The 26,774-nt window shown below is 47.1% G+C and overlaps 1 protein-coding gene across 19 annotated transcripts in view; it reads left to right on the top strand.

Moving 5' to 3' along the window:
* The window catches only part of PPP1R13L (protein phosphatase 1 regulatory subunit 13 like), a 680,831-nt gene that overhangs the window by 265,701 nt on the left and 388,356 nt on the right, over nt 1-26,774 (top strand). For 2 of the 19 annotated variants that reach the window (XM_069207775.1, XM_069207771.1), the window contains one exon: nt 15,094-15,136. The exons of the other annotated variants lie outside the window; for them this stretch is intronic. The gene's annotated coding sequence lies outside the window, so the exon portion shown is untranslated. The remainder of the gene's footprint in view (nt 1-15,093; nt 15,137-26,774) is intronic. 19 annotated transcript variants of the gene reach the window in all.

Below are 26,774 nucleotides of genomic sequence, written 5' to 3'. Positions count from 1 at the left end.
GCTCTGATCAGGAGACCAGCCGACTAGCCCTTGGAATCACTCTGGTAATCCTGGGTTCAAGAAGCAGAACAGCAATTAAGCACAGGGCATGCCTCTAAGGTTTCAAAGCAGGCGTCAGCCAGCAGAGCAGTCCTTCCATGTGCAGCAATGCAGTCTTCCGAAGTACAGCAGCCCTCAGCAGCAGGCATTCCTTAGTCTTTCTCTGCAGCTCCGGAAAGTGAACTGAGGAATGGATTTGAGGGTAATATTTTTATACCTTGTGCCTTCTTAATAGGAGAGGTTTCTAGAGTTTTTCTTTTGAAGTGCTTAGAATTTCTTGCCTCCCTGCCTCCATCCTGTCTACAAGCACAATGAGCTAGTGTGATATCCTTTGTGTGATGGCACGGCACAACCTGTTGAGTTGCAAGTGGGTGTGTGCACCCACCCTCTCCCAGTCCTACCAGTGGTGGCCTGTCCAGGCTTAACTAATCCCTATTGTGTGGCTGTCAGGGAGGAATAAACTAAGTCCAACTTCCAGCTGCACCTACTAATGTGGCCCAGGAACAGGCTGAAGGCACCGAAATAGGGCAGGAAAATGCCAACTTTCTAAAAGTGCCATTTCCAAAATTTTGAATTTAAAATCCCACTTGACCATTAAAGAGGATTTTAAATTAAAATTTCTCAGACACCAAACACGAACTTCCTCCTTGCTCCCAATCAAAAGTTAGGACTTAATAAATGTAGTAAGACAACCTAATGCAACCCTATGGGCGAGGTAATCCTCACGGAGTGAAAATGAATTTGTTTTTTTCACTTACAGGGCATGTAAACCTACTTGTTTGGCCTTTTAATTACAATGCTATGGGCAGCTTAAGGCCTAACTCAGGTAAGCACAGTAAGCGCTGCAGGCCTGCTAGTAACATTTAATTTACAGGCCCTTGATGTGCGATATGCAACCTTACTAGCGACTTATATGTAAATTAAATATGCCAATCAGGTATAAGCCACATTTACTATGTTGTTGGGAGTGAGCACTAGCAATTTACCACTTTAGCACTGGTCTGTGTTCCTTATGAGTCATTTTATGAGACAGCTGCCATCCTGCAGGGGTGTGAAATTTAATAAAATATCTACTACTTGTCCATGGGGCAAGTTGCTTCTTAAATCTACTTGTCCTGTAAGAAACCCTACTTGGTCCTTTGTTGCTATGTAGCGTTGCAATAAAATAGGGCAGCAATCTCATTATGTAAGCGCTCTGATAACAGCCTCTCTGATTATGCCTGGGCTAATACTGTAGTTGTGCTTGAGTACTAGCAATAGCAATTTCAAGCCCTACTATTGCAATAACCTTATTTTGCCACCTTTCCGCAGATCTACATACTGGGGCTGGAGGAAGCAATAAGCACTAGTTCCAGGGCTGGAATGCCTTTGAGTCTTGGCAGACCTATTAACTGCATGTTGTAAGGATTTACTGGGAAAGTTGGAAATGTATTCCTGACCAGGGCTGAAGTTCTTTCAGGGTTGGGAACCGAGTGGTTGGAAGGAAAGTGAACTTGCAAATGCTCCATAGTTTTATGGCATGAGCAAATCTACACATGGATATTTGCAGATGCTAGAATACAGCTCACAATTATTTTCTATGAGTATGATTGCCTGGTCTACTTCTGTAAATTCTTGTGAATTCATGAGTCACTAATGCAAATACATATACCTTGGGTGCACCTTTGTGACTTTCTTTAATAATTTGGCCCCCAATTAGGTCTGGCGTTAACCAAGGCATTTTGTTTTTATTACAATTCTATTTCTCTCTCTAACCATCTATTTGCTGGCTTTATTGTGAGTGACCTCATTCTGCTCTTCTGCAAGGAACATATTGGCACACAAATTAGTTTTGTTCAGTGCCAGGAACTACTATGACAATGTGTGCTTTTTGAGACCAGAAAAACCTTTTTTTGCTTTTTGCCAATGTTCTTTTTTTTCTTAGCAATGATGAGGGCTTGGCAGCTCCCACAACAATAGTGTTACAAAAGCCATGTCAAAGCAGTACACGCAGTGACAAAATGCAAAGACTGACGGCCAATGTTGGATCGGTTGACTTTGCAGGTGCTTGTTAATTTTCGTGTTTCCCATAATCTTGCTGAAAAGGATTACACTGATTTCCATTTTTAATATTTTTGTAAATACTAGCATGCATCAGTGCATTTTACTAAATGATGATTCAAAGCAATAGTACCTAAAATTTCAAAGTAATTTAGCTAAACAGTCTTTTTTTCTTGTTTGCATTTGTTTTCTGAACCTTTTTATTTTGAAAGCAAAGAATCATCACTCTTGCTTACCAGCTTCTGCAAACATTTGCATCTAATCAGAGAGCATTCTGGGTGTATACCCTGCTTCATATTGTTAAACTTTTAAAACGTGTGTACATTTTTTTATTTTTATTTTTTATTTTTTTTAACTGGAACCACTGTCAGTAGTGTAGTGTGACATAACATTTAAAAAAGGCTTTGCATTAATGAACCATAACCACAAGTTCGAACAGGATTAACATAGGACATGAATATTACCTCAACTGCAGACTGTTCCCTTCCCTGTAAAGTGGCAGCCAAAGGGTTTGTGCTGCAGGGGATTGGGCCTACTCGTCCCAAGGACAAATAAACATGAAAATGTGTTGTCCTTGACCCCAAACAATATGTCCTGGACATCGGGCTATTGGAATTCCACACCCCTGATCCTGGCAGGGAATTTGCCAAATAGAGTAAGTCCTCTTCATGTCATCTAAGTCTGACGATGACATATCATCCTAGTCAACAATACCATATCATCCTAACACCATTCAGGTGTTGTGGGCCTCCCTCCTTTGTGGCTAGATGTCATGTTGTAGGTTTAGAATATACAGCTTATCTTTCAGTGGTTGACTCTGATGAGACTAGAGACCTGCAGACTCTCCTAAAATGGTTTAGATTCCCACACACTGAACAGGTCTTGCATTAGGCTGGACATGGAGAACCACAGTGTTTAAGGGTTTCCACCGTATCCACATGGTTTGCTCTACTTATTAGTGGATGGCTTCTTAACAATACATAAGCTTCTTCACTCAGTTCTGGTTTGATGACTTTCATCTTTAGTGACATCCCTGTGTGCTCCTCCTGCATTAGTCAGTTCTTGAGTGTGGCATAGAGTTAACACAATGGTCACTGGCTTCCTAGCCGTCCGTAGGATCTCTTTATGTAATTTAGATGAATGGCACCCTTGAATGATCTGGGCATCCAGCTCCTCATCAACATTTCCAAACTCAAATGTGCTCAGGAGTCATCAGTGGACTCTCTTGGTCCTTGCTTGGCCAATCTCAGTATGATTTGTTCATAGTCTGGATTAGCCTTTGTGCTGAACTGCAGGTTTAAAGTGGCCTCTGCTTCCACATAGTCATTCTTTTTGGCTTGGGACAGGCAAACTGAAAAACATTTTGTGTCCTTCTTCCCACACAAGCTACCCTGCTGACATCAATGCTGACAACATGTCGAAGGATGCATTGGCAGAATTATACATCATAGTGAGAATGATTGGTTGGTAATATTTGGACTTTTTTCAGCCATATGTAACCTTGCACACCTTCTCTTGATATCTGGTTACTTCAATCATGCATTTGGTGCTGGTTTGCAATGTCCAAACTTCCAGGTAATCCCATTTTATTTATTTCTCTACACGAGTTGGCTGCACATGTTCTGACTGCCTGCTCATGGAAGCACCTACCACCTTATCTTGTCCTTTATCAAGTGATGCCATGCTGCCCTGCCTTTTGGTATTCAGTACAGCTTGCAGAACCTGACTAAGTTTGTCGCAGTACACTACAGGAGCTGCAGCACTGGCACAGCATTTGTCCCTATGTACTCTTCACGTGATGAAGCAGTGTGAATCAGCTTCAGTGCAGAATATGCCATTGTGTGGGTGTAGTACTAATCTCACCAGTAGGGGGACTGGATCTTCTCAGACAGCAACTGCCCCCCCACACTTAGAATGCGGGCTGCACTCACAGGATTGAGAAAGACACCTGATTGGGGAAAACTGCCAACACCAGGTAAAGGAGTCAGGCACCCAGCAAATCCACTCCTGGTCGTCATATTGTATATTCAAGCCTCCAGCCTGGCAAAGGCTGATCCAAATGAAGAGCTAGACACTCTACTTGATGAGAAACTGATTAATGCACTGCACATGCAACTGCTCTGTGCACGCTCATACCATTTATATAGAGGATGATGACACAAAGAATGTACCAAATGCACATTTGGAAATAGAGAAGGGGAGAAACATGGGTGCTTGTAATCTATTGAGAACCAAACAAGTCTGATATTTTTCAATTGTATGCAACACAGTGACTTCTAAGCAAAGCTGCAGTACATTCAAATTAATATTTACACCTTGTATCAGCAAGAATGCTATACACTTAGTGGGCCAATACCACCACCTTTTATCAGGATACGTTCTATATTCTAGAGCAGGGCAAACACATCTCAATCTAAGCAGGGTGACTTTAGGTGTAATCCAATTTAACACACAGTTCTCAGCAATATTGACATAATAAAATTAAATAGTACAGCACCTTTCTGTAGAGCTTCTGTGCTTTCAATGGGACTATACCAGTGGTGGCTGGTGACATTTGAAAGTGGTGGGGTGTTAAACTTTGTAATGAGAGCCCTATTGCGAGCGAGCCCGGCTGTCATAATAGGTTGGGAGGGGGTGGGGGGGTGGAGAGATTTCGACCAAACCGTGAGCAAATTGTGCATTTTCAAGCAATTATGAGAAACCAAGAAGGATAATAAGGCAATTGTGAAAGTGTAGTTATGACATCAGTAAAGAGATTGTGTATGATAATGACATAGGTAACATCTTATTCAGTATAACCACAGAACTTCATAAGACTTTGAGATAACAGTGCTGAGTACAATACAGATTTCTTTATTTATTGATATACCTTTACAAATGAATTCTACTAAGAAAGTAGCAGTTATTGTGATTTGTTGGACTGCACCAATGAGACAGCAAGGAATAAACATTAAAGGGCAGTAGGGCACCCTACAAGGCACTAAGGGCCATATGTACGAACACTTTTTCCCATAGACACAGAATGGGGAAAAAACCTTTGCTACATCTGGCCCTAAGTCTCATTGAGGGTATGTAGTCATATGATCACATCACTCCAACCTGATGAGGGAACTCCATGAGCTTGCCTTGCTGGTCCACTACATCGTCAAAACCAGCTGAGTCATTTACAAACATTGCAAATGATGTAGCTGTTGTTCATGAAGTAGCAGCCCAGCAAAACCATCATGACATGCTGCAGCACCCCTCATATCTTAACAGGCAGAACAGTTTAAAAAAATAAATGGGTGTTTTGGATCAGATAGCAATCGCAAAGAAGGCTGTATGAACCCTCGCACCTTAAAGAGGGGTTCTGCTAAAACCAAATCATAAAAGGAAGGACTCTACAATGCCTCAAATGCTAAGTATTGGGTTTTAGAGCAACCATATGGTAAACGTTAGACAGATTGAAGTCAGACATACAACAGTGATTTCAGTGACTCCAGTATCTGTACAGCAGGATTAACACATTGTTCACATTTTGCAGACAAAATTAGCACATCTGTCTTTAATAGCTGCAAACTTTTCAATGACTTGAACATTTAAGTTTGTGATTCTCTTAACAAGGTCTAGAGAGAGCATTGCTAAAGCACTTAGGGCCTGATTTCGACCCTGGCGGGGGGGATTACAAACATGATGGCTATATTAGAATATAATGGGACTTGTAATACATCAGGTGGGATATCCGTCACGTTTGTGATGAAGTAATCTCCCGCCGCCAAGGCCTTAATCAGGCCCTTTTGTCTTTCCTCAATCATAGTGTTCCTCAAGAATGTTTTGATTCAGTTTAAAGTTGAAAAACATTGTTCCAACTCTGCTGTTGTCATAGGAGTGGTAATGACTATTTTTAGTAAAGCCACTGTCTCTGTAAGTGATTTATTTCCATATTGCATTTCTGAATTAAAGCAAGCAAAGAAATGGCACTAGTGGCCTGCCAATGTACATGCATTTCTTACAGTACAGTTAACTCAGTTCCTCTTTTTAGCATAGGATAAGCTTCCACAGCCTTATTCAGTGCTTGCTCAGGGAAGGAAATATCATAATTTGCAAACTGATCACTTTTCAGTAATGTGGCACTCCCCAAATGCTTTATAAAAGAAAAACATTCCTGGCATGCACAGCTATAGTGTCACATATTTCCTTTGCATTTCGGACTAGACTATTGATGTTTTTCAGTGGTTTGAGAAATTAGATTCGTTTGGCAGATTGACTCTATTGATACATTAGGTTAATTGTGCGTATGTGAAAGCTCAGAGTAGGGGATCCCTTTGAAGCCGTCTTGCCACAATATCCTTAAGTATTTCCTTTATGTTAGGGGAACGAAGGAAGAATGCTGGCATGCCTCCTGCATCCAAATAGAAAACTTGTGCCTCAGAGATCTTTGCTACTGCTTGTTGCATAATACAATTAAGTTGGTGGGCATAACAGGGCACATAATGGGCATTAGGTACACATTTCTAAAAAAAAATGTTGTACTCCACCAAAGATTCCAGTCATTACTTAAGCACCATCGTAGCTTGGTGCCATACGTTTTTGTTTTGAGGGTGCTCTGGGAAAATCGCATTTATTTCATGGAGTATAGCTGCAGCAGTGGTTTCTACACTAGTCTCTTAGATGTGTGAAGTTGTAGAATCTCTCCACCACTTTACTGTCATTGTCAATGTACTGAAAGATTAATATGGACTGTGTTTTGGTGGCTACATTAGTGGTGTTGGCCTGAATAGCCACAATAATGTGGTTTTCAACTGTTGCACAATATAGCTTTTTGTAATCTCTAGCATGCACTCAAGGAGTTCAGTTTGTATTGTTTTACCCTTGCCCTTGAAGACTGAAGCACTTGCTAAATGTCCTTCCATGTCGCTTTCTATGCTTGCTATTAAATCCATAAGGCCTCGAATATACTAGCATTTGAGGAACTTTCAGATTCATCATGCCCTAGTAATGCAAGTTCAAAGCACCACAGAAACAAATACAATAATTTTTTTTTTTACAGTATGTCTCTATTCCTATTGATTGCTTCATTGTGTTACTTTATTATTTGGTATGCGCTGCTTATATGGGCTTCAATCAGTGTGTCTCTCCACATTCCCAGTCATGTCAGGTTTTCCGTATGGATTTTCGGGTGTGCAGGCTTCTTTATTTTATACAAAAAATGCCTCTGATAGAGACTTCTAGTTGCAGATTCCTTACCTTAGAATTTCCCCCAGGCGTCGGACTGGATCTGGAGATTTTTCTTCGAGCAATACTCGTGCGCGTCGGTTGGTGGCGTTGGTCGGCCCCATGGGCGTCGTTGGCATCATAGTCACTATAATGAAATCAGGAGTAGTACATAGACGCTGCCTTCACGCAGTGACATCAGTTCTTTTCTTTCTGTGCCACGCGCTGATCTGGAGAGAGTTACCCTGGTCACTTTTTGAGCGACTTTGACCGTTTTGTCGAGTTTTCAAGTGAGACATTTGGTGCGTCGAAGATGTCCCCGAAGACCGGTTACAAGCTGTGCGAGGACTGTCACCGCATGATGCCGCATTGGGTTTGTTTGTGGTGTCTCGAGCACGATCACGACCTGAAGTCCTGCTCAGAGTGCCGGGCCATGCACCTGTAGGCCTTGAGGGAGTGGTCCCTCAAACTCATGGCGGCCCTTCCCTCCGCATAAGTCCCGGTCTTGATCGAGAGGAAGGTCTCGACACAGTTTGTAGAGCCATCACCACTCGTCGTCCTCGAAATCTTCGGGTGCAGGTAAGAAAAAGAAGTCAACGAAGAGGTCCCATCGCTCTCAGACTTCGTCCCGTCGCTCGGCAGACACGACGCGGGAGGAGCGTCGACGCTCAAGGCCTCCGTCCTCTGAGTCTGGGTCCACTCTGCACCTGCCCGAGACTCCCGGAGCCGGGGCGACCCTGCCAAACTTAACAAATTCTATGGGACCATGCGCCTCATGTTCGGGCGGACCGACCCTGATATTGTGCCTTCAGGCCCAAGGGGTTCGGTTGAGGGGCCTTTGGGTTCTGCGCCGGCTTCGACCGCGCCTTTGCCTTCGATGGGGGCTACTTGCCCCTGGTCTGATTCGGACCATTTTTCCTATGGGTATGAATTCGGGGAAGGATTGGAGGGGTGTCTGGACCCTTATGAATACCCGAATGACCCATCTTTGGACTGGGCTCAGGAATTGGGCGATGCCAGTGGTCTGGCTACTTCTCCAGATGCTGTCTCCTGCTACTGTGGCTATGGCGGAGGGAGCAACTTATGATATGGTGGTCAGTAGGGCAGCTGAGGTCCTTGACATTGAGCTTCCTACTGTAGAGGTCAGTTCCAATCACCTGACGGAAGTGTTTCAGCCAAGGGCTACCACATCCGAACCTCTTTTGCCATTCAGTGAAGCCCCCACTGATGTCCTTTTGGGTACTTAGTCCTAGTCACAGGAGCCCCTGTGTTGGGTTTCGACCATTGCACGCCACCATCAGCCCGCTCCGAACGACCCTAAATTTCTGTCTCAACACCCCACGCCTGAGAGTCTTGTCATCCAGGCTTCCTCTTCTTCAAGCGCATTCCCTTCCACACCCCCAGATAGGGAATCAAAAAGGGTGGAACAATTTGGTAAGAAGTTGTTTTCTTCTTTCAGTCTCACACTGTGGTCTGTGAACACCGCATGCCTTTTGGGCCATTATACCCACTGTTTGTGGGATACGGTTGCAGAAGTCCTGCCGCAGATAGCAGAGGAGGCCCGTGCTATTGTCTCCCAAGGTGTGAACGATGGGAGAGATGTGGCGAAGTTCACAATCCGTTGTGGGCTGGACACGACCGACTCTGGGCATATCAGTTGCTACGACGGTGGCCTTGAGACGCCACGCCTGGTTGCGTACTTCTGTTTTTTCTGGGCATGTCCAACAGTCCCTCATGGACATGCCCATTGATGGCTCCCATCTCTTTGGAGACAAAGCGGACTAGGCCTTGGAGAGATTCAAGGATTCCTGGGCTACGGCTTGGTCCCTTGGTCTTTCCTCTGCCCCTTGCCCCCTGCAGTCCGCTTTTCGCCACTTTCGTCACTTTCGTGGCCACAGAAGGGGCTCCCTGTCGTGTCCTCCACCCAGCCACTGTGCCACCCATGCTGTCCAGCCTCTGCATGGCCGGGGACGCGGAATCCCACGTGGGTGTGGGACAGGGAAACGGAGGTCTGTCCAGTCCACCTCTGCCCCCGCTGCAGGCTCCAAACCCTCGTAGTCCATCCCCTCACTCCCATCCAGTTGGCAGCAGGATTCACCATGACCTGCCCCACTAGGAATCCATCACTGCGGACAGGTGGGTTTTGCAGATCATTCGAAAGGGCTACTCCAGCCCTTTCAAATCTGCTCCACCAGCCATGCCTCCATCCTTCAGCCACCTTCCAGAGGATCATTTGGCGCTTCTCCGCCAGGAAGTCACAGCTCTCTTGGCTAAGGGAGCTATAGAGAAGGTCCCTGTGCCCGAAGTAGGTCGTGGTTGTTATTTCCGCTACTTTCTGGTGCCAAAAAATGACAAGGGCTTACGTCCTATCCTAGACCTTTGGGACCTGAACTACTTCCTCAAGAAGGAGAAATTCAGAATGCTCATCCTGACTCAGGTTCAGTCTCCCTTGGACCCAGGAGACTGGATGGTATCGTTGGACTTGCAGGAAGCTTATTTCCACATCCCCATCCTGCCTGCCCACAGACGTTCCCTACGATTCGTGGTAGGTCACGAGCACTTTCAGTTTACCGTGCTCCCCGTCTGCTTTACCAGTGCCCTTCGGGTGTTCCCAAAAGTGATGGCAGTGGTTGCAGCTCATCTGCGCAGGCTAGGGGTATCAGTCTTCCCCTACCTTGACGACTAGCTGTTGAAGGCCAACTCGCCCCAGAAAGTAGTCTACCACCTTCAGACTATGGCGAACCTCCTGCACACGCTGGGGTTCACTGTAAATGTGCCGAAGTCACACCTGACTCCCTCTCAGATGCTCCCCTTCATCGGAGCTGTTCTGGACACAGTGCAGTTTCATGCTTATCCTCCTGAAAAGCGAGTCCAAGCCATTCAGGCTATGATTCCGATCTTTCAGCCTCTGTCTTGGGTTTCAGTCAGACTGACTCTGAGGCTGCTGGGCCTCATTACCTCCTGAATCCTGCTAATAACACGTGCCAGATGGCATATGCGGGCCCTGCAGTGGGAGTTGAAGTTCCAGTGGGCGCAGAATCAGGGGAATTTCTCTGACCTGTCCAGATCTCGGAGGGGACCGCGATAGACCTGCAGTGGTAGCTTTCAAATCCGCATTGGGTCCACGATAGATCCCTCTCCCTTCCCTAACCAGATCTCTCTATAGTGACAGATGCGTCACTTCTGGGTTGGGGCGGCCACATGGGAGAGGTAGAGATAAGAGTCCTGTGGCCTCCGGGGAAGTCTGGGCTCCATATCAATCCTCTGGAGCTCCGGATGATCAGGCTTGCGTTGAAAGCATTTCTTCCCTCTCTCAAAGAGAAAGTAGTACAGGTGTTCACGGACAACACTACCGCCATGTGGTACTGCAACAAACAGGGCGGAGTAGGGTCCTAGACCTCTTGTCAGGAGGCACTACGCCTCTGGACATGGTTGGAACATCAGGGCATTACCCTGGTGGTTCAACATCTGGCGGGTTCTCTCAATGCCAGAGCGGACAAACTCAGCCGTAGATGCCCAGCCGATCACGAATGGCATTTCCATCCAGAGGTGGTGCAGTGTCTCTTTCAGAAGTGGGGAGAGTCTTGGTTAGATCTGTTCGCCTCCGCAGAGAACGTGCAATATCAGCTGTTTTGCATGTTGGAGTTTCCAAGGCGGCACTCACTCAGAGACGCTTTTCGTCTCGAGTGGAACTCCGGCCTCTTTTTCGCCTTTCCCCCTATACCACTTCTGCCCAGAGTTCTCAAGGGGATCCAGAGCTATTGACCATGTCCATCGATCCTCCACTCAGACTGCCTCTTCGGCGGATCTTCTGTCGCAGCAGCAGGGGACGGTTCTTCACCCGAACCTGTCCAACCTCTGCCTTCACGCGTGGAGATTGAGCGGCGACAGTTGACAACTTTTGATCTTCCACCTGAAGTCTGAGGTGTTATCTTGCCAGCCAGGCGTCCCTCCACCAAAACTGTATACGCCTGTTGTTGGAATAGATTTGTGGCATGGTGCACCAACAAATCTGTTGATCCCCTTCCTGCCCCTCTATCCGAGGTTCTTTTGTTCATTCTTTCTTGGGCACAGCAGGGCTCTGCTTTGGGCACCCTTAAAAGGTATTTATCGGCCATTTCGGCATTCCTTGGGTTACCTAATCAGCCCTTACTTTTTAAATCTGCTATTGTGAGTAGATTGCTAAAAGGCCTCACCTATTTATCACCTCCTACTCCATTTATCATGCCTCAGTAGAACCTCAGTCTTGGCCTTACCTATTTATTGTGTACTCCCTTTGAGACGATGCACAATTTTCCTTTACGGCTTCTCACCTTCAAGACTGTCTTTCTTTTTGCCATCACCTCTGCTCGCAGGGTGAGTGAGCTTCAAGCCCTTTCGTCTAAACCTCAATACTTGTCAGTGCACCCTGACAAAGTGGTTTTGCACATTGAAGCTTCCTTCCTTCCAAAGGTGGTTACGCCTTTTCATGTAGACCAGTTGATCACCCTTCCTACTTTCTATGCACCCCCACATCCTTCTCATGAGGAGGCGAGACTCCATCGTCTGGACCCAAAAAGAGCATTGGCTTTCTATCTTAATCGCACTTAAGGTTTGCGGGTGGACGATCACCTCTTTGTCTGGTATGTGGGTGTGGAAAAAAAGGAAGACAGTGCAAAAACAACCATCTCTTGATGGGTACTTCTTTGCATCAAAATGTGCTACGCTTTGGCCAAGAAGCAAGCCCCTGAAGGCTTGCGTGCTCCATCCACCAGAGCAACTGATGCTTCCACTGTGTTGGCACGCAGTGGGAAGCAGCAGTTGCTGTCCTGGATATCTGCCAGGCATCTATGTGGGCGTCCCTTCACACGTTTGCTAAACACTACTGCTTGGACAGTCAGGTCTGTCGGGACAGCTACTTTGGTTGTTTGGTCCTGCAGGACTTCCTAGTATGATCTTGGTTCGCAGCCCACCTCCAAGGATGGCATTGCTTGGGTATCTATTCTAAGGTAAGGAATCTGCAACTAGAAGTCTCTATCAGATGTACAAGTTACTTACTTGAGGTAACAAAATATCTGGTAGAGACATTCTAGTTGCAGATTCTTTACCGCCCACCCATCCACCCCGCTTGTGAACTGATTTCTAGGGGGAGGGATTCCCCCTTCAGGTCCTTAGCTCTGGTGCACCAATCTCAGTGTTCTTAGCGGCTCTGCGCTTTGGCGTGGGAAGTCGTTAACTGACGCCACCGCGCAAAGGCAGCATCTATGTACTACTCCCGACGTCGTCACAGCGACTGCCATGCCAACGACGTCTGCGAAGTCGACCGACGTCACCTACCGACGAGCAAGGGTATTGCTTGATATGAAAATCTCCGGATCCAGTCTGACGCCTGGGGGAAATTCTAAGGTAAGGAATCTGCAACTAGAATATGTCTCTACCAGATATTTTGTTACTGAAGGTAAGTAACTTGTACTTCAAGTCTAACTCCTTTTTTTTTTTTGTCCAAGGAATGTCACCATCAAACAGCAAGCAGGGGAAGCAGAAAGGGGATTTGTTGTACTTCTTGTAAGCCAATCAACTTTTGTCTTGGGCACTTTATTCTACTTTTAGTCAGACCAATCAGGTTCTAATTCTTTACAATTAGTTTATTGCTATGACTGAGTCGAAGGAATGGCTTTGCAAGTAGCTGCTTAACTGTATTCATGGTGTCTTATTAATATTAAAGTTACCTGTCAGTATTAAAAGTACAATGTATAAGGTTTGATTAAAAACATTACTCATGTTTCTGTACAAAACCATATCTTATGCATTATAGCTTCAATAGCTCCCGGTTACACAACATAACTGTTAAAAAAAATATAGCCTTTACAGCCTGCTGCTGGATTTGGTCATACCAGTTGTTGTTGAAGGCCCTGAACCAGAGATATATCTCGAGCCACAGGTGAGGGCCTATAACAAGGCAAGGGAGAGGGCCTTTAAAAACTCGTATAGCCCGAGGCAACTGGGCTATAAGGCCAGTGTTCTATTCCATCCCCTGAGGGTAGAACGGTCTAAATTAAAAAGGGAGAAACAGAAAGGGAAACATTAGAACGTTGGAACAGAAGGCTTAAACCAGCCATTATTAGTCCTGAGCCACTTCATTGTCATCAGTGGAACTACCAACATTCCAACCGTTATTATTGATTACACAGATGTGAACCTCACCCACCATGAAGACCATTGCACAACACATAGCCCTAGACAACCTTGTGAAAAACGTATAGCATCAGTTTCCTTACCTTAAACACTGGGATTGTGTTGTGGTGGTGCAAGAACAGAGGTTGTGTTCTCCGGTTCTATACCCTCTTGTTCTTTGCCCGAAAATTATGTAAAATTCTCTGGCTTTACCAGATGCTGAAAAGACAAATATAACATAACAAGTAGTTTCAACCAAGCACACAAATTATATACATCAAACCCAAGTTAATACACACTACTGTGACTGTTAAAGTCCTTTTAGGTGAAAATGGATTCCTTTGGATCCCTAGTTTTCGTGTTGACACATCAATGATAGGCATTGAAAGAAATGCTGGTTACTATTACTCAAAATGATTTTTAAAATTAGAAGAGTTTCTGATTTTGTAATGCGAAGTGTGAAAAGAAAGGCTGTAGGACACAATTGTTACAGAATATAACAGCAGTTAGGGAAGAACAAGTGGGCTGTATGTTTGACAGCACGCTATGCTACCGCAGCATCCTTGAGTTCAAATATTTGCCTGTGTGCCCCAAATGCACCACCAGCTACATACACTGTTAATACTTTCATGCTGATGGTTGTAGGCTGTTGCAAATGTTCACCCCATGTTCTTTGTGTTCTAAGTGCTACCCTTGTATTTTTCTCGATCCCTACGACTTCAGTCAGGCACGCAAAATTGATGACAACACCCTAATTCTGAAAATAGTTTCAGCACCATTAGAACAGAGTTCAGCCCAAGCCATCCATGGACTCTGTTACCAGGCGTGCCCTGTGTTGTTAGTTTATGCCCTGACAAATGGATTGAATTTTACTGCTTGCATTTGAAAGTGCATGCTTTCAGCAAAGCAGTGAGTTTATTATGTAGGCTGCGTGCAAGCCATTTGTCAGGCCATAAAGACAGGACACAGGGCTGAGGCCAGGGCTCATGAGGAGTCAGACGGGCTTGAAACAGTAGGAGAAGGAAGTGATGGGACACAACAGCCCTTGTCCATTGTGAAAACTGTGAAAATGCTTTCAGGCTTCCCTCGCTCTCTCGCATGTAAATCAAATGTTCACAATAATACATCCGTCAAACAGCTGTTTAATCGATCCTCCTACGGCGAGAGAGGTATTGGCGGTTGGGGGTATTTATGACACTTGAACAAGTTAACTATCCTCGTTGCACAGCACTCTTTGTTGTGCAGCATGCTAAAACCAAAAGCGTAAAACAAGTTAGAAACTTTACACGTGATGCTTACAACTATATGTTTTTCCTTCCTTGGCTAGCAGCACTACGGTCAAATGGCGACTAGTTAAAAACACATGAAAAATTTGCACCAAGGACATGCGATTAAAAAGTTACGCTAATGCAAGTGAACCACGTTTCTTCAAAAGTGTAATTTCATTCATTTGTCATGGAATTTCACAAAGTTTCAGTGTCTAAAATGTTTTCTTAAGGTATTTTTTGTACTCTATTTTGTTCTGTATTAGCTCCTCTTTTCACCATGTTGGGAAATTCTTACGGTCTTTTGATGCAAATGTTTAATCCAATAATATTTTGATGTTGATTTTTTTTTTTTCTTCATACCAAGCGTGCTGTGTAATTTAGTTTTCCAATTTATTTGTAGTGTCTAACTATTTCGGCATAAACTGATGTGCAGTTGAACCAAGGTTGGTACGTAAAGACTGTTACGTTGGTGGATACAGATACAAATGATGTCATAAGCACTAAAAGGGTGTCAAGAGTAGTAAGTGCTGTATAAATGCAATTACATTTCGAAGTGGGCGATATACATGCATTCCTTACAGCCCAGTTAACTCAGTTCCTCTAAGCAAAGAGTCTGGCTTGGCTCTAAGAGCCCATGCATAGGCCCAGCCAGGCCAACAAATCTTAGTTGTGTTTTCACGAAGTCTGGGAAAACTATGGAAGTCTTAGTACGGGGAGAGAGCTGCGGTTGCAAAGTACTGTGGGGAGGGTGAATATTTATTTTGAAGGAGCATTGGCTGCAAGTGCTAGTATATTGAGTTACACGGCTTATTTTTGCAGAATTAATTTTACTTCTAGTCTTTAGTCAGGCCTGTTGCAGATGTCTATGTCTTCACGTAGACCAGAAACAATGTACCTTGTGGAGTTTTGTCCATCGGGACACACATACAGTGACACTCATATCTGGTGTAAAAGGTCATTTATTTAGGACAGGATTTAACATAAACATCAATAACTTTGAACTGTATGAAATCCCTCTTGCCCAACCTTAACTTAAAAGCTTCCTTATGCCCTTCACTCTCTTCCAATGGCTCTCTTCAAATCTTCTCCCCTAGGCACTCCCCTTTCATGCCCTCCTTGTTTGTAACATTCCACCCCCATTCTGATCCTTCACCTCGTTTTTCCCCTTGGAAGGGGGGACAAGCCCGCATCTGGTTCTCCCTCCTCCCCCATTTCCTGCCAAACCTTGAGAACCACACCTGCCCTAATTGATGTCAAACCCTCTCCCCAACCTGATTTACGAACGCCCTTCCACTAAAAAACATTCCCAACTCCTTCCTTCTCTGCCGGGCGGGTGGGTGGTCAAAGCCTTCTCCTATCTAAGGTCGGCCCGGAAAGAGGCCGACCCCACCCATCCACCCTCTTTTTAAGCCCCTTCCCTAAACCCACCCCCACTTACCTCTCATCCAATCCTGGCGCACCAGCGCCACTTCCCGTCCTCCCGAACAGGCCCGCGGAGAGACCAGAACAAGTCTCTCTCTCCGCCGGCCCCCCTCATCGGGACACACATCCAGTGACACTCATACCTGGTGTAAAAGGTAATTTATTTAGGACAGGATTTAACATAAACATCAATAACTTTGAACTGTATGAACTCCCTCTTGCCCAAGCTTAACTTAAAAGCTTCCTTATGCCCTTCACTCTCTTCCAATGGCTCTCTTCAAATCTCCTCCCCTAGGCACTCCCCTATTCCTTTCATGCCCTCCTTGTTTGTAACATTCCACCCCCCCCCCCCCATTCTGATCCTTCACCTAGTTTTTCCCCTTGGAAGGAGGGACAAGCCCGCATTTGGCTCTTCCCCCTCCCCCATTTCCTGCCAACCAGCAAAACCCATGTGGTGTTTTGCTGCCCCACCCCGTAAACCCCTTGTTTACCGCACTGACCCTTCCTTATTATTCCCTGATCCACAGATTCTCTCCCCACAAGTTCTCTAACATCAACCTCAAACACATCAAATAATACGCATTTCCTAATTGTGATAAGTGCACTCCATCTTCTCTGAACAATGTCCCATCTTGTTCCGTAATGTCCTCGTGCCTCAGCACCTTAATCCCTTGGGCCCAGCAAAATACCCTCATTGCCTTGTTCAACTTTTTCCTAGCCCGCTCAATGGCTCCATGATTGATTGCCCCTCTCCATACCCGTCTGGGTACAAATTCCGTCCACACCAGACATGTCCCGCACAATTTCCGCTTCAATAACTCCAAGTCCTTCTGCATGAACTGAATCAATGTGAGCCCTGATTGCTTCACCAAATCATTTTCCCCTAAATGGATCAGCAATAAGTCAGGACACCCCCACTGCGGCAAGTTCCCTGTGATAAATAGAAGTAAACTCCCCCACCTCATTACGCTCTTTCCCCACCAACGCACTTCGTGGTGTCTGCTGGGCAGTCCCATTGATCTGCCGTAGATTTGTTTTTCTGCGAATTTCGCCGCACAGTGGACGAATGAATGAATGACCGACCAGCCAAGTCACCATCTTATCGTTCCGTGGTCCGGCCACGCATCCTGTAAAGAAAAAACACTATAACAACTGTGGTGAACATCTAAACCTCCCCCAACCTATGTTTCATCAGGGCCTAACATAACGGTTGCAGCATCTAGATTTCCATCTACTTTTAGCTTTAATCTTGGCCCAGTCCCAACCTAAATGAGCTGCCCCAATCCTGAAAGAATGCGTTTCAAAATCCCCTGCTTGCCGTCCCGTCCGTCCCAACGCCATCCTCAAAACTTGCAGCAGCTGATATAGTAAGTTTCTTGCCGTAAGCATGCACGAACACCCCTGTTTCCCCAGCCGCTCCCAACTTCTGTTTGAAAGCCATCCACTCTCACTGGGCATGCCAGCTCATCACCTCATTTCTCCAACCATACCCACTTTCCTTTTCCTAACTGGTCCGTCTTGGACCACCTGAGCCATATACCCAACCTTCCCTTGTGCATACAGACCTCCTTCACTTTCACGCCATACTCTTTACCTATGCCCAACAATTCAGATACCCTAAATGCACCGAAAAACATCCAAACCATGCACAACCTAAAAAGTCCTACTTCATGCTCATTCACGCAACACACCGGCAACACGTGCAACAGCTCTCGCAGTATCTCAAAAGTAATGGGCTCTCTTGCCCTATTTGCCGCCCCGGCCCTGACCCTGCCCCAACCTTTCAACATTTTACCTTATAGATCATTACGCACCGGATCCGTACCAAATAAAAGTTTCCCATAGAATGAGACACCTGCCAACTTTCCACCTATTGTGGCCGGGGATAGACCCTCCTTTATCAGAAACAGCACAAAACGTAGAGCCTGTCACTCCAAAAACTCTGACCCTTGTGCCCAAAAGTTGCCCTCAAACTCCTCAAAAGATTGAAACTCCAACCATGCGAGCCTGTAACTTCGCCGCGTAGATACCGCTAAAGACATCTCCACCAGCACCAAGATCATCATGCCTCCCACTCCCAAATGTCTGCCGGGACTGCAGTCTTGTTCTGTTCCGCTCCTGGCGCCAGCTCGCAAAAACGCCGCCATTGTGAACGAGATAGGGAGTCTGCAATCTCGTTGTAAACCCCTGGTATGTGTGCAGCTTTAAAGATAACATTGAGAAATAAACATTGCAGCATAAATTGTTGTAACAAACGCAAAACTCTTAGATCCCTAGCCCTCTGTCTGTTTACCAAATCTACTACTGTCATGGTGTCCACCTGGAAAACCACCGTCCTGTTGGCCAATTCCCGTCCCCAAACTGCCAGTGCCACTAACAATGGAAAGAACTGGAGGAACGCAATGCTCCTCCCCTGTTGTAACCACTGCCGGGGCCATGCTTCCGCGCACCACCTCCCATCCCAGTAAATGCCGAAACCAGATGCCCCTGCTGCATCCGAAAATATTTGAACCTGCCATACCGTATCCGAGTCCCCAAAAGACATTGGCACCCCATTAAACTTTTTCAGGAAAATCTCCCATACCTTGATATCCTCTCTCAGGGCCAAAGAAACTCTTATCCTATAATGAGGTAACACTGCCCCCGACATGGACAGTCCAAGTCGTCTACAAAAAGTACGTCCTCCCCTCACTACCCTGCACGCAAAGTTGAGATAAACTAGCAATTTTTGTGCCGTTCGTAAGTCCATTTTGTGCAGGGTCCGCACGGATGCTAGACATTCCAGTATTTCCGTCACTTTTGACGCTGGCAATCTGGCAACCATTAGCTCTGCATCTAGTTCGATGCCCAAAAAGGTCAGAATTGATAGTGGTCCCTCAGTATTTTCCGGTGCCAATGGCACTCCTGTCAGCTGCATTAGTTTCTGAAACGCTACCAAAGCCTGTCCACATGCCCCAGATGTGGCATCTCCTACAAATAAAAAATCATCTAGATCGTGCGTCACTGCCCTGTGGCCACTTGTCTTCACAAAAACCCACTGCAAAAAGGTACTGAACGTTTCGAATAGCGCACATGATCGCACAACCCATAGGTAAGACCCTGTCCACATATATGGCTCCGTCCAATTGCATGCCTAAGAGGTCAAAATCTACTGGATGAATAAGTAGCAAACGAAAGGCTGACTGTATGTCACATTTAGCCATTTCCGATTTTATCCCGCACCTCAAAACTAATTTCACTGCATCATCCACCGAAGCGTAAATTACCTTGGTGTCATCTTGCGCGATAAAATCATTTACTGACGCACCTTCAGGCCATGACAGATGATTTATAAGACGGAACTCGCCTGGCGCTTTTTTGGGTACTACCCCTAAAGGGGATATCATCAAGTGATCAGGTGGCCAGTCAATAAACGGACCTGCTATTCTCCCGAGTGCTACCTCCTTCTCCAGTTTGTCGCATATTACCTGTGGCTGTTCCTTAGCAGACCGCAAATTGTCTGCCCACCGCCTCTTTTGGACCTTTTGGTATCCTACCCAAAAACCTTCTCGAAAACCCCATTCCAGTTGTCGATCCCTAGCCGCGTCTGGATACCTGCGCAACCATGGCAACAACACTTCCAATCTAACTGGTGTAGGACCCTTTCGGCGCAGGAGCCCCTTGTGAGCCTCTTCCTCTCGCCGCCCTCCATTGCTCTGCAGGGCTATTAAGGAAGAAACACTGGATGACTGGATGACGGCCCCCGCACTTGGAGCAATCGTGTTTAAACCTACACTGTGCCCGTGAGCAGAAACCCTTGTTGAAGTTCCAACAAGCCCATGTGTTGGCCACCTGCGTTTTTGTAGTGGTGCCCACCCCTCCCGAGGTGGGGCGTGCCTGAAAAGGCTTATATGTTACCGGCTGTCCACTCGCCGTATGAGTGGATGCCGATGCCTCCGCTGATGCCATCCATTGCATCCATAAATCCGGATCAACGTCTCCCCAGGGCTTTCAGGGGTTTACGCTCACCCGAGCCCTAAACTCCTCGTCATAACTTAGCCATGCGAAACCACCAAAATGCATCTGGGCCTTTCTAATAATATCCATGTACTTGAAAAGCGCAATGGCCCTGTCCGGGTACTTTTCACAGTATATACTGGCAAAAATCAAGAATGCGGATGTCCAATTGTCCATTGTAATGGGAACCCTGGGCCTGCGCGCTAACTCCCATTCTTCTTCCTTGGAACCTTCCTTGGCCTGTATGTCCCTGAGTAGTAGTTTAAAAACATCTACTTATTCATGTTTCCATATCCTCGCCTTAGTTTTTTCTGCGACATGTGACCCTAGGGGCATGGCCAAACCCATGTACGGGAGGCGCTTCTTGTGAGCTCCCCCTTCTTTATCCTCCGTGGTCGTGTCTTCCCCTGCGGACTGACTACCCGCCATTGTGACAGTGGTGGCTGCCATCTCTTGGTCCTTGTTCACGTCACCCTTCTGTGCTGAAACCATCCCCGGGGTCTCCCACACTGACCCTTCTCCTACACCTATGGATTTGCTAGTGCCTGTAGCTCTGGTAGCCTCCCCCCTGTCACCCCATACTGACCACCATCTCCCCTTACCCCCAATCGGCTCCCCCAAATTGCACAGTGTTATTCTTGTCGCTCTGCCACGTGGCCTTGTTTGCCTTAAACCTGATGGCCCTTCGGCCATGACGTTGTCCTGAAAAACAAAGGCAGAGGCAGGGGTTGCGCCGCACTTGCGCCCACGCCCCCCCCTTCTTGACACTGCTCACTTCCTCATCACGTATTTCTCCATCTTCCCAATCCTCCCCATCTTCTTCATAGTCCAATTCCAACTCTTCTTCGCCTACCCAACCACCCTTGTGGTTTAGTTGCCGGTGTTTCTGTTGTCACTTGCCCCACATGGCGCACACCATCATTATGATACCCCCACTCCCACGGTGTAGAGAAGGCCGCCGCAGACCCCTCTATTGCTTCGGACCAACGCGCTTGGGCCGTATTGCGCCCCATTGGCGCCCACTTTTTCCTGCCAACCTCTATTGTTGACATCGTATTGCCTCTTCACATGTGGCCACATGTACCACTGGGGCTTCCTACGCCGACACCAGCCTCCGGAACCCTACCCGCTTCAGTCTGCGGTATCCAAACCCAGCTTCCTGCTCTTGACCCTACCCTTCAGGATCCCCCGTGTCTATGGCTTCCCTGCTCTTCTTGTTGTCCTCGCAGCGTGTCCCCACTTCTTCCCTGTCTTTGCATAATTGGGCCCACCTGGCCTCCGTTTCCGCCACGGCCCTGCGCTGCTCGCGAATGCTGGCTTCCAGATCCTATGCATCTACCTGGTCCCATGTTCACTGCGCGACGGGTCCCGGGGACCCCCTCGCCCCGGCCTCCTCACTTGTCTGGTGCGTGTTGGGCTTGGCTCTGCCTGCCCCTCCCCTGGGTTTTCCTGCGTATTTCCCACGTTGCCTGGCTGGGGGCCCATGTCCCATTGGTAGGTTGTTCCCACTCCTGGGGCAGGACAGGTCCAGTGGGGTCTGTATACCACTTGGCCCCGGCGTGGGCTGCTCGCTCCCGTCCCCCTGTAACCCGGGGGCCTGACCTGCCGTAATGTCTCCTTCCCTGACTGTGGGCCCAACTGTTGTTGGGCCAGCGCCGCCTGTTCCTGTGTTCCCTGTGCCCGGGTCCTGGGTGCCCTGGGTTTCCCCGCCGAACATTAAAGGGCTAAGCGTGTTAGGTGTCCCTGACCGCACCTCTGGGACCTGTTCTTGTCTCCCCGAGACTTCGTCCCTGTCTCCCTCTGAATCCTGCGACTCGCATGCGGCGATTGCTGCGTCCACACCGCTTGAAGCGGCCCGCGTTGGACGTGTCATGCCCACTCAGGCCTGGTCCAGGACCCCGGGCCTGAGCAAGTCTGCCCGGCCGGCCTCGCCTAGAACACGGAGCGCGGCCCTGACAGCCTCCGAATCATGTCCGGCTGCCATGGCACTGCGTTAAATCTCATCTTGCGCGGCACCCCCCCGGCCTGCACAGACTGTGTCTGCCCGTCCTCTGCCCCCACTTCCTTATGCCTCTCCTGCACTTGGGTCCCCCAAAAATTTCCCGTGGTTAACTTGTGAGCCCCCTGCTGCTGAGGCCCCCAGAATCTGTGTAGCGGCCTGTGTACCCACTTGTCTGCCTATTTATGGCTAATGATAGCCAACATGTGTAGCCCGCTTCCTTAAAAATCACAGGGCCCGCCCAGGCGCTGTGTGCTGTGGGGGTCTTGTGGCCTGGCCTGCCTGAATGTCCAGCCGCGTTTCTGTGCGCGCGTTTATGGCTGTGCGCGCACTAGCGCGTATAAAGCTGCTGCCAAATATGGCTTAGGAGCGCCCCTCCCCCCGCACATTTGTCAAAACTGCCTTGCGGTTGCCTGGCCTGGCCTGGCGCCTCTGGCGCGCCCCTATTGAGGTGCCGGGGGTTGAAAAAGGCCTCCGCGCGCCTAATTATTCCTTTCCTCTGCTCCTGCAAGCGCCAGGGCTGAAAAAGCCTCCGTGCGCCTGTTCGCGCCTTCGGGGCCGCTTCCTGGGGGCGCGGCGGTGTCTCAGCATTTGCAGACGCCCGGGCCGCACCCGCCTACCCTACTGCGTGTGACTGGCCTGGCCCCAGCCGCGCCCACCCCTTTCTGGCACACACCCCCGCCCTCCAGCAAAACCCAGAAAGAGCGCCCTGCCCGCCCCCTGCCTAAGCGCTGCAGCTGCAGGGCCTAAACCTTCCTCAGCCCTGAACTAGTAGCCACTTGCCTCAAAACTCCCCTCAAAGCCTTCTCCTATCTAAGGTCGGCCCGGAAAGAGGCCGACCCCACCCATCCACCCCCTTTTAAACCCCTTCCCTAAACCCACCCCCACTTACCTCTCAACCAATCCTGGTGCACCCGCGCCACTTCCTGTCCTCCCGAACAGGCCCGCGGAGAAACTAGAATGAGTCTCTCTCTCTCTCTCCGCCGGCCCCCTCACTGCCGAAGGAGCACATAGGAGACGTGCAGCTCCTTTTGATTACAAGCCATGTGACATTACAGACTCCGCAAATAAATTGCATTGCAACTTTAAAATCCCACAAAACATACTGGCACTTTTCTGGAAGATGGGACATTGAGATGGCAGCCATGCATGTTTTCTTCTATGGCTATCAAGCAGTCTCTCTGACCCAAATCGGGACATGTGCGTGGCTCAGCAATGAAATCGCCCTCTGCTGGTCACATTTATTTTGCGGATGCTGTGAAACTATAGCGAAGAAGACATTTCTAAGGCACGCAGATTGCAACAGACTTTTCTTAATGCCTCTTGTCCCTGAGCATTTACGTATGTAGTGCCTAGAACTGCCAAGAAGCGTGTAAAATTTGGGGGTACAAAAAGGGAGGGGAGTTAGACAAAGCTGTGCATTGTATTTGAAACTTGAAGCTAATCTAGTTTACTTTGACAGCATTGACTAAGTCATGAATATATTATGCATTAATAAGTTTAACTACAGGTGTATGTGAGCGTTAGCTATGAATTAATTATATCATACGAGGACATTGGATGAATTCAATTCAGAAGACCAAAGGCTGCAATGCTTTCGGGTGCGCAGCTTCACGCGGCAAGTGTAGTCTTTTGCAGCAGTGCTGCTCGGTAGCTTTTTGAATTTTGAACTTATGTCACCAGGTGGAATTTTTTGGCCATAAAGCTGGAGTTGTAGAATGCAAAAGACTTACATATGTCCATTCATGGGACTCTGAGCGTGTTAAAATTACACATGCAGCATGTTTAATTTCATAGCCCGGTTTCTCTTCACACAGTTTGCTAAGAAAAGTAGTAAATCAAAGAACCCAGAATGAGCAGAGTTCTTTGCATGGGGGCACGGCAGCCACATTACACGGAGATCTAACACCGTATATTGATGACTACAAATAAACCGAGCACAGAAACAGCTGTAGTTCAGTAGGATAGCCGAGAATTGGGGCCAAATGCCGAGTTGTTGGATAATTCAAAGCAACCTCTCCTCCCGCTCCTGTAGGTACCCTAAAAAAAACGAAACCTTGAAAAGTAAGCAAATGCGACTCCTGCCTTGAGGAGCAGGAGGATGAGTTGCTTCTTTTGAATTATCCAATAACGCAGCATTTGTCCCCAGTTCCAGGCTATTCCACTGGATTCCAGGTGTTTCTGTGCTAGGTACTGCGCTGCGGCAGTCATTTTGTACAGTCACTCCAGTTCATAAGCAACCAGTTTAATTAGCTGTAGAATATGTATAGCCCACAGAAGCAAGATAAAATTAACCTTTTACAAATCCAAACTGGATTACAGTATGCTAACCAACACACATTTTGAGGGGCCTACAAAGCTAGCAGTCCAAAGAAATCAGTGGTGGGACAGTCAGACAGGTCTTACATTCAAGCTGCAGAACCAATGATGTTCCCTACTGCCGGATGAGTATAATAACCAACCATTCGCTATAACTTCTTTCATTTACAAAAAAAAATACAAGGCTTATAGCCCACCTTGGTTACCACCAGTTCCACAGTCTCTGCTCCTTCCCTTCGACAGGGGCATGAAACAGCGTTTCATGGTCGCAGCAGGAATCAAACTTCTCATCCACAGTATTCAGCTTGACTTTGCCATTTTTTTTTAACCCTTTCAATGTCTGACCTGTCGCATAGCACACACACGCCAGTGTTTTGACACTGTGTATTTGCCATGGCCACTGGCAACAACACACTATTAAACTTAACTGCAGTGCTGAGAAAGCTCAAGTGCATGCCGTAGACCTGTAACTGCAAACACCTATCTGTGACAGTCTCTGTTTGTGCCGCAGGAAAAGGGGATCAAGACACACAGCCTCCTCCCACCCCTGGGCTGCCTCACATACTGTGCACAACACATTATAGCAGAAGTCCTGCCTGGTAACCAAAACACTGCGCCTCTAAGCCAATCCAGATGTTGCTCCTGCTGTTACAGCAGCATCTGGATTGGTTAGGGCAGGCAACCTCCACGTTCATACTGAGACAGGGGCTGCAGTTTTGAGTCAGCCCCGGCTCACTGATGCGCAGGTAGAGAGACTGAGAGCAGGTCTCTAGTGCGCATGTTGGGTTGGCCAAAGAAAGACAGCTGTCCAACCCAACGTGCCCTTGGGCCCAGGTGCGCTAGCTAATGAGTGTCTGTCTGTAATGATTGAAAGCTACTTAAGCCCCACCTCCCTCAGGCCTGCATTTGCTTAGGACCCACCTCAGGTGTGCAATTATTATGCAACTGGCCCACGGCGAAGGCTAACTGCCCCAGGCAGAATTAATTTAATGAAAACACTTAAAAAGAAATCAAATTATAGTTTATTGCTCACATTAATTGGGAGGCGGGGGGGCAAAATATGAGTGGGGCATCGCCCTAATGGAGGCACCGACTCTGCATTGTAATATACACATTATTGGAGCACCCTCACAGCTCTAGAGTTCTACTATGGTACACAGAGTGGACACTGTGGTTTTAGCACAGGATGCACATTTTTAAATGTGAAATTGAAGCTTCTTTGCTGGACTACTGGACTTACAATGGTGAAGTACAAGATGTTCCAAGAGAGTCAGTATGAAGTTGAACCACCACTTTGAAGTAGGAGCATGCCCTGCTTTTAATTGGAGAACATTGGCCCTTCATGTCAAATGAGGTTAATAAGGAAACCATGCCACAGACACAGGTTCCTTATTATAATAATACTATTTTTTAGTAACACATTGATTTTGGATGAACTCATTTTCTTATTAACAATACAGCAGTTTAGTTTCTCATACAGCAACAAATATTACAAGCAGGTGTGCAACTTTCTTTCCAAAATACACGAATAATTTGCATTTACTCTATTTAAGTTCTCCTTATTGGGGCGCAGCATCCCATACAAGACTATAAGTGAGCCATTCTGCCTTGCCCTTTGTTGCTCTGCTGAGGGTTTCTGTTTTTCTCATGTTGAACTTGAAAATCAGGTGAGCCCAATGAGGGTTCTCCCTATTTAATGGATTGAGACCCAGAGTTCTATTTTGATATCGGAGGGCACCAAAAATGTATCCTTTTTTGAGAAAGTGGTTACGACCCTTATTAATTGGGGTTTGTGGATCTGATGGTGGTGGCATCTTGATCACTATTAAAGGGTAGGCCTAATGCCTACTGGCCTGCCCCTTGTAAAAAGTCTGCCAGTCTTCCTTAATGAGGACTGTTTACACTGACACATGTGGAATATATTTAGGAGGTATGTATACATGTTTCTGTAGGTTATTAGTTTGAAGCCTCTAAATGTATTGCACAGAGCACATGGTGGAGTCCATTTTGAGAGTCAGTCAACCTAAAATAGCAAAGGTCTTTATGCTACGCAGCCCAGGTTCTGCTGCCTGCATACCCATTCTAATAAACCCATTCTCCTTTCACCCTTGGTACCTACAGGTGTATTTAAAGCAGCTACTGTCCCTCTTCCAAAGTGCTACTCTCTCAACTTCCTGCCTCACCTGCAATTCTGTGAGATGTGGCCTGCTTCGTGGGGCACAATGAATATTCGACCTGGGTTGTATAGAACAAGGCCAGGGGAAACTCTTGCTGCTCCTGGCCTCTGCATTCAATGATCAAACATTTGAACTTTGCAGAGAGCTTATTGACCAGCATTCTTAATA

The sequence above is a fragment of the Pleurodeles waltl genome, chromosome 9 (genome assembly GCF_031143425.1).
Source record: "Pleurodeles waltl isolate 20211129_DDA chromosome 9, aPleWal1.hap1.20221129, whole genome shotgun sequence".
NCBI lineage: Eukaryota > Metazoa > Chordata > Amphibia > Caudata > Salamandridae > Pleurodeles > Pleurodeles waltl.
This window is presented reverse-complemented; position numbering and strand designations above follow the sequence as displayed.